We start from the raw sequence: 22,096 nt of genomic DNA on the forward strand, positions 1-22,096 counted from the left end.
ACACTGCTATCTGTATAAACATGGAAATAGCCACACCACTGTCTGTATAAATCTTCACCGTTATCTGTATAAACAAGGAAATATCTACAGAGCTATCCGTATAAACATTGAAATATCTCCAATGGTATCTGTATAAACATGGAAATATCTACACCGATATCTGTTTAAACATGGAAATATCTACACCGCTCTCTACATAAACATGGAAATAAATACACTGTTTTTGGTATAAACATGGAAATATCCCCACCGCTATCTCTGTAAACATGGAAATATCTACACCGCTATCTGTATAAACATGGAAATATTTACATCACTATCTGTATAAACATGGAAATATTTACACCGCTATCTGTATAAACGTGGATATATCTACACGGCTATATCTATAAACATGGAAATATCAACACCACTGTCTGTATAAATCTGAAAATATCTACACCGCTATCTCTATAAACATAGAAATATCTACACCTCTGTCTGTATAAACATGGAAATAACTACAGCGATATCTGTATAAACATGCAAATATCTACACCGCTGTCTCTATAAACATGGAAATATCTACACTGCTATGTGTGTAAACATGGAAATATCTACACCAGTGTCTCTAAAAACATGGAAATATCTACACCGCTGTATCTATAAACATGCAAATATCTACACCGTTGTCTCCATAAACTTGGAAATCTCTATACGGCTATCTCTATAAATGTGGAAATATCTACACCGCTGTCTCTATAAACATGGAAATATCTACACCGCTACCTCTATAAACGTGGAAATATCTACACCGGTGTCTCTGAAAACATGGAAATATTTACACCGCTATATGTATAAACTTGGAAATATCTACACCGCTATCTCTATAAATGTGGAAATATATACACCGCTATGAGTATAAACGTGGAAATATCTACACCGCCGTCTGTATAAACATGGAAATATCTACACCGCTATCTCTATAAACGTGGAAATATTTACACCGCTATCTTTATAAACACGGGAATATCTACACCGCTAACTGTATAAACGTGGAAATATCTACACTGCTATCTCTGTAAACGTGGAAATATCTACTCCAATTTCTGTATAAACATGGAAATATCTACACCGCTATCTCTGTAAATGTGTAAACATTTAAACCGTTATCTGTGTAAACATGGAAATATTTACACTGCTATCTCTATGAACATGGAAATATTTACAACGCTATCTGTACAAACACGGAAGTATCTCCACTGCTATCTGTATAAAATGGAAATATCTACACCGCTATCTGTATAAACATGGAAATACCAACACCGCTATCTGTATAAACATGGAAGTATCTCCACAGCTATCTGTATAAACATGGAAATATCTACACCGCTATCTGTATAAACGTGGAAATATCTACACCGATATCTGTATAAACATGGAAATATCTACACCGCTATCTGTATAAACATGGAAATATCTACATCACTATTTGCATAAACATGGAAATATCGCCACCGCTATCTCTATAAACATGCAAATATCTACACAGCTATCTGTGTAAACATGGAAATCTGTACACCACCATCCGTGTAAAGTTGGAAATATCTACACTGCAGTCTGTGCAATTATGGAAATAACTACATCGCTATCTGTATAAACATGGAAATATCTACAGCGCTATCTGCATAAATATGGAAATATCTACACCGCTATCTCTATAAACTTGGAAATGTCTACACCGTTATCTGCATAAACTTGGAAATATCTACTTGGCTATCTCTATAAACATGGAATTATCTACACCGCCATCTGTATAAACACGGAAATACCTTCACAGTCATCTGTATAAACACGGAAATATCTACACCACAATCTGTATAAACATGGAAATATCTACACTGCCATAAGGATAATCATGGAAATATCTACACAGCCATCTCTATAAACATGGAAATATCTACACCTCCCTCTACATAAACATGGAAATATCTACACTGCTATCTGTGAAAAGATGGAAATACCTACACCGCAATCTGTGCAATTATGGTAATATCTACACCGCTATCTGTATAAACATGGAAATATCTACAGCGCTATCTGTATAAACATTGAAATATCTACAGCACTATCTGCATAAATACGGAAATATCTACACAGTCATCTGTAGAAACATGGAAATATCTACACAGCCATCTGAATAAACATGGAAATATCTTCACAGCCATCTCTATAAACATGGAAATATCTACACTGCTATCTGTATAAACATGGAAATAGCCACACCACTGTGTGTGTAAACATGGAAATACCTTCACCGTTATCTGTATAAAAAAGAAAATATCTACAGAGCTATCTATATAAACATTGAAATATCTCCAACGATATCTGTATAAACATGGAAATATCTACCCCGATATCTGTTTAAACACGGAAATATCTACACCGCTATCTACATGAACATGGAAATATCTACACCGCTTTCTGTATAAACATGGAAATATCCCCACCGCTATCTCTATAACCATGGAAATAACTACACCGCTGTCTGTATAAACATGGAAATATTCACACCACTCTCTCTATAAACATGGAAATATTTACACCGCTATCTGAATAAACGTGAATATATCTACACCGCTATCTCTATAAACATGGAAATATCTACACCACTGTCTGTATAAACCTGAAAATATCTACACCGCTATCTCTATAAAAATAGAAATATCTACACCGCTGTCTGTATAAACATGGATATATCTACACTGCTATGTGTATAAACATGGAAATCTCTACACCGCTGTCTCTAAAAACATGGAAATATCTACACTGCTATGTGTATAAACATGCAAATATCTACACCGCTGTCTCTATAAACATGGAAATATCTACACTGCTATGTGAATAAACATGGAAATATCTACACCGCTGTCTCTAAAAACATGGAAATATCTACACCGCTGTATCCATTTATACACCTCCATCTCTATAAACATGGAAAAATCTACACCACCATCTATATAAACAAGGAAATATCTACACCGCTATCTGTATAAATATGGAAATACCTACAACGCTATCTCCATAAACATGGAAATATCTACACTGCCATCAGTATAAACACGGAAATATCAACATGGCTATCTCTATAAACATGGAATTATCTACACCGCCATCTGTACAAACATGGAAATATCAACATCGCTATGTCTATAAACATGGAAATATCTGCACTGCCATCTGTAAAAACATGGAAATACGTATACAGTCATCTGTATAATCATGGAAATATCTACAATGCCATCTGTATACACATGGAAATATCTACACAGCCATCTGTATAAAGATGGAAACATCTACACTGCCATCTGTGTGAATAAGGAAATATCTACAATGCCATCTGTATAAAGATATAAATATATGCATCGCGAGCTGTATAAACATGGAAATATCTACATCGCTATCTGTATAAACATGGAAATAACAACACCGCTATCGGTATAAACATGGAAATATCTACAACGCCGTCTATATAAACATGGAAATATCTACACCGCTATGTCTATAAACATGGAAATACCTACACCGCTATCTCTATAAACATGGAAATATCTACACCGCTATCTGTATAAACATGGAAATATCTACACCACCATCTATATAAACATGGAAATATCTACACCTCCATCTGTATAAACATCAAAATACCTATACAGTCATCTGTGTAAACATGGAAATATCTACACCACCATCTGTATAAACATGGAAATACCTTCAATGCCATCTGTATACACATGGAAATACCTACACCTCAATCTGTGTATAGATGGGAACATCAACACTGCCATCTGTACAAACATGGAAATATCTACACTGCTATCTCTATAAGCATGGAATTATCTACACTGCGGACTGTAAACATGGAAATATCTACACCGGTATCTGTATAAACATGGAAATATCTACACCATGATCTGTATAAACATGGAAATATATACACCGCTATCTGTATAAACATGGAAATATCTGCACCGCTATCTTTATAAACATGGAAATATCTACAAAGACATCTGTATAAACATTGAAATACCTACACAGTCATGTGTAGGAACATTTAAATATCTACACTGCCATCTGTATAAACATAGAAATATCTACAAAGCCCTCTGTATAAATATGGAAATATCTGCATAGGCATCTGTGTAAACATGGAAATATCTGCACCGCTATCTGTATAAAAATGGAAATAACTACACCGCTGTCTCTATAAACATGGAAATATGTACACCGCTATGTGTATAAACATGGAAATATCTCCACTGCTCTCTGTATAAAAATGGAAATATCTCCACCGTTATCTGTATAAACATGGAAATATCTACAGCGCCATCTCTATAAACACTGAAATATCTACACTGCCATCTGTAAAAATATGGAAATATCTACACCGCCAACTGTATAAACATGGAAATATCTACACCACCATCTGTATAAACATGGAAATACCAACAATACCATCTGTATACACATGGAAATATCTACACCGCTATCTCTATAAATATGGAAATATCTACACCGCCATCTCTATAAACATGAAAATATCTACACTGCCATCTCTATAAAGATGGAATTATCTACTCCGCCATGTGTATAAACACGGAAATATCTTCACCACAATCTGTGTAAACATGGAAATACCTACACCGCTATCTGTATAAACATGGAAATATCTAAACCGCCATCTGCATGCCCTTGGAAATATCTACGCCGCCATCAGTATAAACATGGAAATATCTACACGGCCATCTGTGTATACATGGAAATATCAACACCGCCATCTGTACAAACATGGAAATATCTACATCGCTATCTCTATAAACATGGAAATATCTGCACTGCCATCAGTAAAAACATGGAAATACGTATACAGTCATCTGTATAAACATGGAAATATCTGTAATGCCATCTGTATACACATGGAAATATCCACACAGCCATCTGTAGAAACATGTAAATATCTACACTGCTATCTCTATAAACACTGAAATATCTACACCGCCATCTCAATAAACCTGGAAATATCTACACTGCCATCTCCATAAACATGGAACTAACTACTCCGCCATCTGTATAAACATGGAAACATCTACACCGCCATCTGTGTGAATAAGGAAATATCTACAATGCCATCTGTATAAAGATATAAATATCTGCATCGCGAGCTGTATAAACATGGAAATATCCACATCGCTATCTGTATAAACATGGAAATACCAACACCGCTATCGGTATAAACATGGAAATATCTACAACGCCATCTATATAAACATGGAAATATCTACACAGCTATGTGTATAAACATGGAAATACCTACACCGCTATCTCTATAAACATGAAATATCTACACCGCTATCTGTATAAACATGGAAATATCTACACCACCATCTATATAAACATGGAAATATCTACACCGCCATCTGTATAAACATGGAAATATCTACAATGTCATCTGTAGAAAGATGGAAATATCTACAACACAATCTGTGTAAACATGGAAATATCTACACCGATATCTGTAAAAACATGGAAATATCTTCACCGCTATCTGTACAAACATGGAAATATTTACACCGCGATCTGTATAAACATGGAAATATCTACACCGCGATCTGTATAAACATGGAAATATCTACACCGCAGTCTGTATAAACAAGGAAATATCTACAGAGCTATCACCATAAACGTGGAAATATCTACACCGCCATCTGTATAAACATGGAAATACCTACAAAGTAATCTGTATAAACATGGAAATATCTACACAGCCATCTGTATAAACATGGAAATATCTACACAGCCATCTGTATATACGTGGAAATACCTACACCGCTATCTGTATAAACATGGAAATAACTACACCGCTATTTGTATAAACAAGTAAATATCTACACCGTGATCTGTATAAACATGGAAATATCTACACCGCCATCACTATAAACATGGAAATATCTACACCCCTATCTGTATAAACATGGAAATATCCACACGGCTATCCCTGTTAACATAGAAAAATCAACACCGCTATCTCTATGAACATGGAAATATCTACACTGCCAACTCTGTAAACATGGAAATATCTACACCACGATCAGTATAAACCTGGAAATATCTACACCGCTATCTGTATAAACATGGAAATATCTCCACTGCTACCTCTATAAACATCGAAATATCTACACCGCCATCTGTATAAACATGGAAATACTTACAAAGTTATCTGTATAAACATGGAAATATCTACACCGCCATCTGTGTAAACATGGAAATATCTACACAGCCATGTGTATATACATGGAAATATCTACACCACTATCTATATAAACATGGAAATAACTTCACTGCTATCTGTATAAACATGGAAATATATACACCACCATCTACATATCCATGGACATGTCTGCGCCGCCATCAGTATAAACATGGAAATATCTACACGGTCATCTGTGTATAGATGGAAATATCAACACCGCCATCTGTACAAACATGGAAATATCTGCACCGCTATCTGTATAACCATGGAAATATCTACACCGCAGTCTGTATAAACATGGAAATATCTACACCGCTATCTCTATAAACATGGAAATATCTACACCGTGATCTGTATAAACATGGAAATATTTACACCGCTATCTGTATAAACATGGAAATTTCTACACCGTTATCTGTATAAATATGGAAATACCTTCACCGCTATCTGTATAAACATGGAAATATCTACACCACCATCTATATAAGCATGGAAATATCTACACCGCCAACTGTATAAACATGGAAATATCTACAATGCCATCTGTAGAAAGATGGAAATATCTACACCGCAATCTGAGTAAACATGGAAATATCTACAAAGCTATCTCCATAAACATGGAAATATCTACACCGCCATCTGTATAAACATGGAAATATCTACACCGCGATCTGTATAAACATGGAAATATCTACACCGCAATCTGTATAAACATGTAAACATCTACACCGCAATCTGTATAAACATGGAAATATCTACAAAGCTATCTCCATAAACATGGAAATATCTACACCGCCATCTGTATAAACATGGAAATACCTACAAAGTAATCTGTATAAACATGGAAATATCTACACAGCCATCTGTATAAACATGGAAATATCTACACAGCCATCTGTATATACGTGGAAATATCTACACCGCTATCTGTATAAACATGGTAATATCTACACCACCATCTATATAAACATGGAAATATCTACACCGCCATCTATATAAACATGGAAATATCTACAATGCCATCTGTAGAAAGATGGAAATATCTACCACGCAATCAGTGTAAACATGGAAATACCTACACCGATATCTGTAAAAACATGGAAATATCTACACAGCTATCTCTATAAACATGGAAATATCTGCACCGCTATCTGTATAAACATGGAAATATCTACACCGCGATCTGTATAAACATGGAAATATCTACACCGCTATCTGCATAAACATGGAAATATCTACAAAGCTATCTCTATAAACATGGAAATATCTACACCGCCATCTGTATAAACATGGAAATATTTACACAGCCATCAATATAAACATGGAAATATCTACACAGCCATCTGTATACACATGGAAATATCTACACCGCTATCTGAATAAACATGGAATTACTACACCGCTATTTGTATAAACAAGCAAATAACTACACCGTGATCTGTATAAACATGGAAATATCTACACCGCCATCTCTATAAACATGGAAATATCTACACCCCTATCTGTATAAACATGGAAATATCCACACCGCTATCTCTATAAACATGGAAAAATCAACACCGCTATCTCTATGAACATGGAAGTATCTACACTGCCATCTCTATAAACTTGGAAATATCTACACCACGATCAGTATAAACATGGAAACATCTACACCGCTATCTGTATAAACATGGAAATATCTCCACTGCTATCTATATAAACATTGAAATAACTACACCGCCATCTGTATAAACATGGAAATACTTACAAAGTTATCTGTATAAACATAGAAATATCTACACCGCCATCTGTATAAACATGGAAATATCTACACAGCAATGTGTATATACATGGAAATATCTACACCACTATCTATATAAACATGGAAATAACTACACCGCTATCTGTATAAACATGGCAATATCTACACCACCATCTACATATCCATGGAAATATCTGCGCCGCCATCTGTATAAACATGGAAATATCTACACGGTCATCTGTGTATAGATGGAAATATCAACACCGCCATCTGTACAAACATGGAAATATCTCCACCGCTATATGTATAACTATGGAAATATCTCCACCGTGGTCTGTATAAACATGGAAATATCTACGCCGCTATCTGCATAAACATGGAAATATCTACACCGCTATCTCTATAAACATGGAAATATCTACACCGTGATCTGTATAAACATGGAAATATTTACACCGCTATCTGTATAAACTTGGAAATTTCTACACCGTTATCTGTATAAATATGGAAATATCTACACCGCTATCTGTATAAACATGGAAATATCTACACCGCTATCTGTATAAACATGGAAATATCTACACAGCGATCTGTATAAACATGGAAATATCTACACCGTGATCTGTATAAACATGGAAATATCTTCACCACAATCTGTATAAACATGGAAATATCTACAACGCTACCTGTATAAACATGGTAATATCTACACCACCATCTATATAAACATGGAAATATCTACACCGCCATCTGTATAAACATGGAAATATCTACAATGCCATCTGTAGAAAGATGGAAATATCTACACCGCAATCTGTGTAAACATGGAAATATCTACACCGCTATCTGTAAAAACATGGAAATATCTACACCGCTATCTGTATAAACAGGGAAATATCTTCACCGCGATCTGTATAAACATGGAAATATCTACACAGCGATCTGTATAAACATGGAAACATCTAAACCGCTATCTGTATAAACATGGAAATATCTACACAGCTATCTCTATAAACATGGAAATATCTACACCGCCATCTGTATAAACGTGGAAATAGCTACAAAGTCATATGTATAAACATGGAAATATCTACACAGCCATCTGTATAAGCATGGAAAAATCCACACCGCTATCTCTATAAACTTGGAAAAATCAACACCGCTATCTCTATGAACATGGAAATATCTACACCGCCATCTCTATAAACATGGAAATATCTACACCACGATCAGTATAAACATGGAAATATCTCCACTGCTATCTCTATAAACATCGAAATATCTACACCACCATCTGTATAAACATGGAAATACTTACAAAGTTATTTGTATATACATGGAAATATCTACACCGCCATCTGTAAAAACCTGGAAATGTCTACACAGCCATGTGTATATACATGGAAATATCTACACCGCTATCTATATAAACATGGAAATAACTACACCGCCATCTGTATAAACAAGCAAATACCTACACTGTGATCTGTATAAACATGGAAATATCTACACCGCTATCTCTATAAACATGGAAATATCTACACCGCAATCTGTATAAACATGGAAATATCTACACCGCTATCTCTATAAACATGGAAATATCTACACCGTGATCTGTATAAACATGGAAATATTTACACCGCGATCTGTATAAACATGGAAATTTCTACACCGATATCTGTATAAGTATGGAAATATCTACACCGCTATCTCTATAAACATGGAAATATCTACACCGCCATCTGTATAAACATCGAAATACCTATACAGTCATCTGTGTAAACATGGAAATAACTACACCACCATCTGTATAAACATGGAAATATCTTCAATGCCATCTGTATACAAATGGAAATACCTACAGGGCAATCTGTGTATAGATGGGAACATCAACACCGCCATCTGTACAAACATGGAAATATCTACACTGCTATCCCTATAAACCTGTAAATATCTACACTGTGGTCTGTATAAACATGGAAATATCTACACCGGTATCTGTATAAACATGGAAATATCTTCACCATTATCTGTATAAACATGGATATATATACACCGCTATCTGTATAAACATGGAAATATCTGCACCGCTATCTCTATAAACATGGAAATATCTACAAAGACATCTGTATAAACATGGAAATACCTACACAGTCATGTGTAGGAACATTTAAATATCTACACTGCCATCTGTATAAACATAGAAATATCTACAAAGCCCTCTGTATAAATATGGAAATATCTCCATAGGCATCTGTGTAAACATGGAAATATCTGCACCGCTATCTGTATAAACATGGAAATAACCACACCGCTGTCTCTATAAACATGGAAATATGTACACCGCTATGTGTATAAACATGGAAGTATCTCCACTGCTCTCTGTATAAACATGGAAATATCTTCACCGTTATCTGTATAAACATGGAAATATCTACAGCGCCATCTCTATAAACATTGAAATATCTACACTGCCATCTGTAAAAACATAGAAATATCTACACCGCCAACTGTACAAACATGGAAATATCCACACCACCATCTGTATAAACATGGAAATACCTACAATACCATCTGTATAAACATGGAAATATCTACACCGCCATCTGCATGCCCATGGAAATATCTACGGAGCCATCTGTATAAACATGGAAATATCTACACGGCCATCTGTGTATACATGGAAATATCAACACTGCCATCTGTACAAACATGGAAATATCTACATCGCTATCTCTATAAACATGGAAATATCTGCACTGCCATCTGTAAAAACATGGAAATACATATACAGTCATCTGTATAAACATGGAAATATCTACAATGCCATCTGTATACACATGGAGAAATCTACACAGCCATCTGTAGAAACTTGTAAATATCTAAACTGCTATCTCTATAAACATTGAAATATCTACATTGCCATCTCAATAAACATGGAAATATCTACACTGCCATCTCCATAAACATGGAACTAACTACTCCACCATCTGTACATACATGGAAACATCTACACTGCCATCTGTGTGAATAAGGAAATATCTACAATGCCATCTGTATAAAGATATAAATATCTGCATCGCGAGCTGTATAAACATGGAAATATCTACATCGCTATCTGTATAAACATGGCAATACCAACACCGCTATCGGTATAAACATGGAAATATCTACAACGCCATCAATATAAACATGGAAATATCTACACCGCTATGTCTATAAACATGGAAATACCTACACCGCTATCTCTATAAACATGGAAATATCTACACCGCTATCTGTATAAACATGGAAATATCTACACCACCATCTATATAAACATGGAAATATCTACACCGCCATCTGTATAAACATGGAAATATCTACAAAGCCATCTGTAGAAAGATGGAAATATGTACACCGCAATCAGTGTAAACATGGAAATATCTGCACCGATATCTGTAAAAACATGGAAATATCTACACGGCCATCTGTATAAACATGGAAATTCCTACAAAGTAATCTGTATAAACATGGAAATATCTACACAGCCATCTGTATAAACATGGAAATATCTACACAGCCATCTGTATATACGTGGAAATATCTACACCGCTATCTGTATAAACATGGAAATAACTACACCGCTATTTGTATAAACAAGCAAATATCTACACCGTGATCTGTATAAACATGGAAATATCTACACCGCCATCTCTATAAACTTGGAAATATCTACACCCCTATCTGTATAAACATGGAAATATCCACACCGCTATCTCTGTAAACATGGAAAAATCAACACCGCTATCTCTATGAACATGGAAATATCTACACCGCCATCTCTGTAAACATGGAAATATCTACACCACGATCAGTATAAACATGGAAATATCTACACCGCCATCTGTATAAACATGGAAATACTTACAAAGTTATGTGTATAAACATGGAAATATCTACACCGCCATCTGTATAAACATGGAAATATCTACACAGCCATGTGTATATACATGGAAATATCAACAACGCTATCTATATAAACATGGAAATAACTACTCGGCTATCTGTATAAACATGGAAATATCTACACGACCATCTACATATCCATGGAAATATCTGAGCCGCCGTCTGTATAAACATGGAAATATCTACACGGTCATCTGTGTATAGATGGAAATATGAACACCGCCATCTGTACAAACATATAAATATCTGCACCGCTATCTGTATAACCATGGAAATATCTACACCGCAGTCTGTATAAACATGGAAATATCTACACCGCTATCTGTATAAACATGGAAATATCTACACCGCTATCATTATAAACTTGGAAATATCTTCACCACGATCTGTATATACATGGAAATATCTACACCGCTATCTGTATAAACATGGTAATATCTACACCACGATCTATATAAACATTGAAATATCTACACCGCCATCTATATAAACATGGAAATATCTACAATGCCATCTGTAGAAAGATGGAAATATCTACCCCGCGATCTGTATAAACATGGAAATATCTACACCGCGATCTGAATAAACATGGAAATATCTACACCGCAATCTGTATAAACATGGAAATATCTACAAAGCTATCTCCATAAACATGGAAATATCTACACCGTCATCTGTATAAACATGGAAATACCTACAAAGTAATCTGTATAAACATGGAAATATCTACGCAGCCATCGGTATAAACATGGAAATATCTACACAGCCATCTGTATACACATGGAAATATCTACACCGCTATCTGTATAAACATGGAAATAACTACACCGCTATTTGTATAAACAAGCAAATATCTACACCGTGATCTGTATAAACATGGAAATATCTACACCGCCATCTCTATAAACATGGAAATATCTACACCCCAATCTGTATAAATATGGAAATATCTACACCGCTATCTCTATAAACATGGAAAAATCAACACCGCTATCTCTATGAACATGGAAGTATCTACACCGCCATCTCTATAAACTTGGAAATATCTACACCACGATCAGTATAAACATGGAAACATCTACACCGCAATCTGTATAAACATGGAAATATCTCCACTGCTATCTCTATAAACATTGAAATATCTACACCGCCATCTGTATAAACATGGAAATACTTACAAAGTTATCTGTATAAACATGGAAATATCTACACCGCCATCTGTATAAACATGGACATATCTACACAGCCATGTGTATATACATGGAAATATCTACACCACTATCTATATAAACATGGAAATAATTAAACAGCTATCTCTATAAACATGGAAATATCTACACCACCATCTACATATCCATGGAAATACCTGCGCCGCCATCTGTATAAACATGGAAATATCTACACGGTCATCTGTGTATAGATGGAAATATCTACACCGCCATCTGTACAAACATGGAAATATCTGCACCACTACCTGTATAACCATGGAAATATCTACACCGCGGTCTGTATAAACATGGAAATATCTACACCGCTATCTGTATAAACATGGAAATATCTACACCGCTATCTCTATAAACATGGAAATATCTACACCGTGATCTGTATAAACATGGAAATATTTACGCCGATATCTGTATAAACATGGAAATTTCTACACCGTTATCTGTATAAATATGGAAATATCTACACCGCTATCTGTATAAACATGGAAATATCTACACCGCTATCTTTATAAACATGGAAATATCTACACCGCGATCTGTATAAACATGGAAATATACACACCGCGATCTGTATAAACATGGAAATATCTTCACCACAATCTGTATAAACATGGAAATATCTATACCGCTACCTGTATAAATATGGTAATATCTACACCACCATCTATATAAACATGGAAATATCTACACCGCCATCTGTATAAACATGGAAATATCTACAATGCCATCTGTAGAAAGATGGAAATATCTACACCGCAATCAGGGTAAACATGGAAATATCTACACCGCTATCTGTAAAGACATGGAAATATCTACACCGCTATCTGTATAAACCTGGAAATACCTTCACCGCTATCTGTATAAACATGGAAATATCTACACTGCCATCTCCATAAACATGGAACTAACTACTCAGCCATCTGTATAAACATGGAAACATCTACACCGCCATCTGTGTGAATAAGGAAATATCTACAATGCCATCTGTATAAAGATATAAATATCTGCACCGCGAGCTGTATAAACATGGAAATATCTACATCGCTATCTGTATAAACGTGGAAATACTAACATCGCTGTCGGTATAAACATGGAAATATCTACAACGCCATCTATATAAACATGGAAATATCTACACCGCTAATCTATAAACATGGAAATACCTACAACGATATCTCTATGAACATGGAAATATCTACACCGCTATCTGTATAAACATGGAAATATCTACACCGCTATCTGTATAAACATGGAAATATCTACACCGCTATTTGTATAAACAAGCAAATATCTACACCGTGATCTGTATAAACATGGAAATATCTACACCGCCATCTCTAAAAACATGGAAATATCTACACACCTATCTGTATAAATGTGGAAATATCCACACTGCTATCTCTATAAACATGGAAAAATAAACACCGCTATCTCTATGAACATGGAAATATCTACACTGCCATCTCTATAAACATGGAAATATCTACACCACGATCAGTATAAACATGGAAACACCTACACCGCTATCTGTATAAACATGGAAATACTTACAAAGTTATCTGTATAAACATGGATATATCTACACCGCCATCTGTATAAACATGGAAATATCTACACAGCCATGTGTATATACATGGAAATATCTACACCACTATCTATATAAACATGGAAATAACTACACCGCTATCTGTATAAACATGGAAATATCTACACCACCATCTAAATATCCATGGAAATATCTGTGCCGCCATCTGTACAAACATGGAAATATCTGCACAGCTATCTGTATAACCTTGGAAATATCTACACCGCGGTCTGTATAGAGATGGAAATATCTACACCGCTATCTGTATAAACATGCAAATATCTACACCGCTATCTCTATAAACATGGAAATATCTACACCGTGATCTCTATAAACATGGAAATATTTACTCCGCTATCTGTATAAACATGGAAATTTCTACACCGTTATCTGTATAAACATGGAAATATCTACACCGCTATCTCTATAAACATGGAAATATCTACACCGTGATCTGTATAAACATGGAAATATTTACACCGCTATCCGTATAAACATGGAAATGTCTACACTGTTATCTGTATAAATATGGAAATATCTACACCGCTATCTTTATAAACATGGAAATATCTACACCGCCATCTGTATAAACATGGAAATATCTACACCGCTATCTGTATAAACATGGAAATATCTACACCGCTATCTGTATAAACATGGAAATATCTACACCGCGATCTGAATAAACATGGAAATATCTACACCGCGATCTGTAGAAACATGGAAATATCTTCACCACAATCTGTATAAACGTGGAAATATCTACACCGCTACCTGTATAAACATGGTAATATCTTCACCACCATCTATAAAAACATGGAAATATCTACACCGCCATCTGTATAAACATGGAAATATCTATAATGCCGTCTGTATAAAGATGGAAATATCTACACCGCAATCTGTGTAAATGTGGAAATATCTACACCGCGATCTGTATAAACATGAAAATAACTACACCGCGATCTGTATAAACATGGAAATATCTACACCGTGATCTGTATAAACATGGAAACATCTACACCGCTATCTGTATAAACATGGAAATATCTACACAGCTATCTCTGTAAACATGTAAATATCTACACCGCCATCTGTATACACATGGAAATACCTACAAAGTCATCTGTATAAACATGGAAATATCCACACAGCCATCTGTTTAAACATGGAAATATCTACACAGACATCTGTCTATACATGGAAATATCTACACAGCTATATGTATAAACATGGAAATAACTACACCGCTATTTGTATAAACAAGGAAATATCTACACCGTGATCTCTATAAACATGGAAATATCTACACCGCCATCTCTATAAACATGGAAATATCTACACCCCTATCTGTATAAACATGGAAATATCCACACCGCTATCTCTATAAACATGGAAAAATCAACACCGCTATCTCTATGAACATGGAAATATCTACACCGCCATCTCTATAAACATGGAAATATCTACACCACGATCAGTATAAACATGGAAATATCTACACCGCTATCTGTATAAACATGGAAATATCTCCACTGCTATCTCTATAAACATCGAAATATCTACACCGCCATCTGTATAAACATGGAAATATCTACACCGCTATCTGTATAAACATGGAAATACCTTCACCGCGATCTGTATAAACATGGAAATATCTACACAGCGATCTGTATAAACATGGAAACATCTAAACCGCTATCTGTATAAACATGGAAATATCTACACAGCTATCTCTATAAACATGGAAATAACTACACCGCCATCTGTATAAACCTGGAAATACCTACAAAGTCATATGTATAAACATGGAAATATCTACACAGCCATCTGTATAAACAAGGAAATATCTACACAGCCATCTGTATATACATGGAAATATTTGCACCGCTATCTATATAAACATGGAAATAACTACACCGTTATTTGTATAAACAAGGAAATATCTACACCGTGATCTGTATAAACATGGAAATATCCACACCCCTATCTGTATAAACATGGAAATATCCACACCGCTATCTCTATAAACATGGAAAAATCAACACCGCTATCTCTATGAACATGGAAATATCTACACCGCCATCTCTATAAACATGGAAATATCTACACCACGATCAGTATAAACATGGAAATATCTCCACTGCTATCTCTATAAACATGGAAATATCTACACCAGCATCTGTATAAACATGGAAATACTTACAAAGTTATCTATATAAACATGGAAATTACACCGCCATCTGTAAAAACATGGAAATGTCTACACAGCCATGTGTATATACATGGAAATATCTACACCGCTATCTATATAAACATGGAAATAACTACACCGCCATCTGTATAAACAAGCAAATATCTACACCGTGATCTGTATAAACATGGAAATATCTACACCGCTATCTCTATAAACATGGAAATATCTATACCGCGATCTGTATAAACATGGAAATATCTACAATGCCATCTGTAGAAAGATGGAAATATATACCCCGCAATCTGTGTAAACATGGAAATATCTACACCGATATCTGTAAAAACATGGAAATATCTACACTGCTATCTGTATAAACATGGAAATATCTACACCGCGATCTGTATAAACATGAAAATATCTACACCTCTATCTGTATAAACATGGAAATATCTACACCGCGATCTGTATAAACATGGAAATACCTACACCGCCATCTCTATAAACATGGAAATATCTACACCCCTATCTGTATAAACACGGAAATATCCACACTGCTATCTCTATAAACATGGAAAAATCAACACCGCTATCTCTATGAACATGGAAATATCTACACCGCCATCTCTATAAACATGGAAATATCTACACCACGATCAGTATAAACATGGAAATATCTACACCGCTATCTGTATAAACACGGAAATATCTCCACTGCTATCTCTATAAACATCGAAATATCTACACCGCCATCTGTATAAACATGGAAATACTTACAAAGTTATCTGTATAAACATGGAAATATCTACACCGCCATCTGTAAAAACTTGGAAATATCTACACAGCCATGTGTATATACATGGAAATATCTACACCGCTATCTATATAAACATGGAAATAACTTCACCGCTATCTGTATAAACAAGCAAATATCTACACCGTGATCTGTATAAACATGTAAATATCTACACCGCTATCTCTATAAACATGGAAATATCTACACCGCCATCTGTATAAACATGGAAATACCTATACAGTCATCTGTGTAAACATGGAAATATCTACACCACCATCTGTATAAACATGCAAATATCTTCAATGCCATCTGTATACACATGGAAATACCTACACGGCAATCTGTGTATAGTTGGAAACATCAACACCGCCATGTGTACAAACTTGGAAATATCTACACTGCTATCTCTATAAACATGGAAATATCTACACTGCGGTCTGTATAAACATGGAAATATCTACACCGGTATCTGTATAAACATGGAAATATCTACACCATGATCTGTATAAACATGGAAATATAAACACCGCTATCTGTATAAACATGGAAATATCTGCACCGCTATCTCTATAAATATGGAAATAACTACAAAGACATCTGTATAAACATGGAAATACCTACACAGTCATGTGTAGGAACATTTAAATATCTACATTGCCTTCTGTATAAACATAGAAATATCTACACAGCCCTCTGAATAAATATGGAAATATCTGCATAGGCATCTGTGTAAACATGGAAATATCTGCACCGCTATCTGTATAAACATGGAAATAACTACACCGCTGTCTCTATAAACATGGAAATATGTACACCGCTATGTGTATAAACATGGAAATATCTCCACTGCCATCTGTAAAAACATGGAAATATCTACACAGTCATTTGAATAAAGATGGAAATATCTTCACCACCATCTGTATAAACATGGAAATACCTACAATACCATCTGTATACACATGGAAATATCTACACAGACATCTGTATAAATATGGAAATATCTACACCGCCATCTGTATAAACATGAAAATATCTACACTGCCATCTGTAGAAAGATGTTAATATCTACACCGCTATCTCTATAAATATGGAAATATCTACACTGCCATCTCCATAAACATGAAAATATCTACACTGCCATCTCCATAAAGATGGAGGTATCTACTCTGCCATGTGTATAAACACGGAAATATCTACACCACTATCTGTGTAAACATGGAAATATCTAAACCACTATCTGTTTAAACATGGAAATATCTACAACGCCATCTGCATGTCCATGGAAATATCTACGCTGCCATCTGTATAAACATGGAAATATCTACACGGCCATCTGTGTATAGATGGAAATATCAACACCGCCATCTGTAGAAACATGGAAATATCTACACCTCTATCTCTATAAACATGGAAATATCTGCACTGCCATCTGTAAAAACATGGAAATACGTATACAGTCATCTGTATAAACATGGAAATATCTACAATGCCATCTGTAATACACATGGAAATATATACACAGCCATCTGTATATGTATGTAAATATCTACACTGCTATCTCTATAAACATGGAAATACCTACACCGCCATCTCGATAAACATGAAAATATCGACACTGCCATCTCCATAAACATGGAACTAACTACTCAGCCATCTGTATAAACATGGAAACATCTACACCGCCATCTGTGTGAATAAGGAAATATCTACAATGCCATCTGTATAAAGATATAAATATCTGCACCGCGAGCTGTATAAACATGGAAATATCTACATCGATATCTGTATAAACGCGGAAATACTAACATCGCTGTCGGTATAAACATGGAAATATCTACAACGCCATCTATATAAACATAGAAATATCTACACCGCTAATCTATAAACATGGAAATACCTACAACGATATCTCTATGAACATGGAAATATCTACACCGCTATCTGTATAAACATGGAAATATCTACACCGCTATCTGTATAAACTTGGAAATATCTACACCACGATCTGTATAAACATGGAAATATCTACACCGCTATTTGTATAAACAAGCAAATATCTACACCGTGATCTGTATAAACATGGAAATATCTACACCGCCATCTCTAAAAACATGGAAATATCTACACACCTATCTGTATAAACATGGAAATATCCACACTGCTATCTCTATAAACATGGAAAAATAAACACCGCTATCTCTATGAACATGGAAATATCTACATCGCCATCTCTATAAACATGGAAATATCTACACCACGATCAGTATAAACATGGAAACACCTACACCGCTATCTGTATAAACATGGAAATACTTACAAAGTTATCTGTATAAACATGGATATATCTCCACCGCCATCTGTATAAACATGGAAATATCTACACAGCCATGTGTATATACATGGAAATATCTACACCACTATCCATATAAACATGGAAATAACTACACCGCTATCTGTATAAACATGGAAATATCTACACCACCATCTACATATCCATGGAAATATCTGTGCCGCCATCTGTACAAACATGGAAATGTCTACACAGCTATCTGTATAGCCTTGGAAATATCTACACCGCGGTCTGTATAGAGATGGAAATATCTACACCGCTATCTGTATAAACATGCAAATATCTACACCGCTATCTCTATAAACATGGAAATATCTACACCGTGATCTCTATAAACATGGAAATATTTACTCCGCTATCTGTATAAACATGGAAATTTCTACACCGTTATCTGTATAAACATGGAAATATCTACACCGCTATCTCTATAAACATGGAAATATCTACACCGTGATCTGTATAAACATGGAAATATTTACACCGCTATCTGTATAAACATGGAAATGTCTACACTGTTATCTGTATAAATATGGAAATACCTACACCGCTATCTGTATAAACATGGAAATATCTACACCGCCATCTGTATAAACATGGAAATATCTACACCGCTATCTGTATAAACATGGAAATATCTACACCGCGATCTGTATAAACATGGAAATATCTACACCGCGATCTGTATAAACATGGAAATATCTACACCGCGATCTGTATAAACATGGAAATATCTTCACCACGATCTGTATAAACATGGAAATATCTACACCGCTACCTGTATAAACATGGTAATATCTTCACCACCATCTATAAAAACATGGAAATATCTACACCGCCATCTGTATAAACATGGAAATATCTATAATGCCATCTGTATAAAGATGGAAATATCTACACCGCAATCTGTGTAAACGTGGAAATATCTACACCGCGATCTGTATAAACATGAAAATATCTACACCGCGATGTGTATAAACATGGAAATATCTACACCGTGATCTGTATAAACATGGAAACATCTACACCGCTATCTGTATAAACATGGAAATATCTACACAGCTATCTCTGTAAACATGGAAATATCTACACCGCCATCTGTATACACATGGAAATACCTACAAAGTCATCTGTATAAACATGGAAATATCTACACAGCCATCTGTATAAACATGGAAATATCTACACAGACATCTGTATATACATGGAAATATCTACACAGCTATATGTATAAACATGGAAATAACTACACCGCTATTTGTATAAACAAGGAAATATCTACACCGTGATCTGTATAAACATGGAAATATCTACACCGCCATCTGTATAAACATGGAAATATCCACACCGCTATCTCTATAAACATGGAAAAATCAACACCGCTATCTCTACGAACATGGAAATATCTACACCGCCATCTCTATAAACATGGAAATATCTACACCACGATCAGTATAAACATGGAAATATCTACACCGCTATCTGTATAAACATGGAAATATCTCCACTGCTATCTCTATAAACATCGAAATATCTACACCGCCATCTGTATAAACATGGAAATATCTACACCGCCATCTGTATAAACATGGAAATATATACACAGCCATGTGTATATACATGGAAACAACTACTCCGCTATCTATATAAACATGGAAATAACTGCACCGCTATCTGTATAAATATGGAAATATCTACACCACCATCTACATATCCATGGAAATATCTGTGCCGCCATCTGTATAAACATGGAAATATCTACACGGTCATCTCTGTATAGATGGAAATAACAACACCGCCCTCTGTACAAAGATGGAAATATCTGCACCGCTATCTGTATAAACATGGAAATACCTACACCGCGGTCTGTATAAACATGGAAATATCTACAGTGCTATCAATATAAACATGGAAATATCTACACCGCTATCTCTATAAACATGGAAATATCTACACCGTGATCTGTA

Source organism: Pan paniscus, chromosome 6 (assembly GCF_029289425.2).
Source record: "Pan paniscus chromosome 6, NHGRI_mPanPan1-v2.0_pri, whole genome shotgun sequence".
NCBI classification, from domain to species: domain Eukaryota; kingdom Metazoa; phylum Chordata; class Mammalia; order Primates; family Hominidae; genus Pan; species Pan paniscus.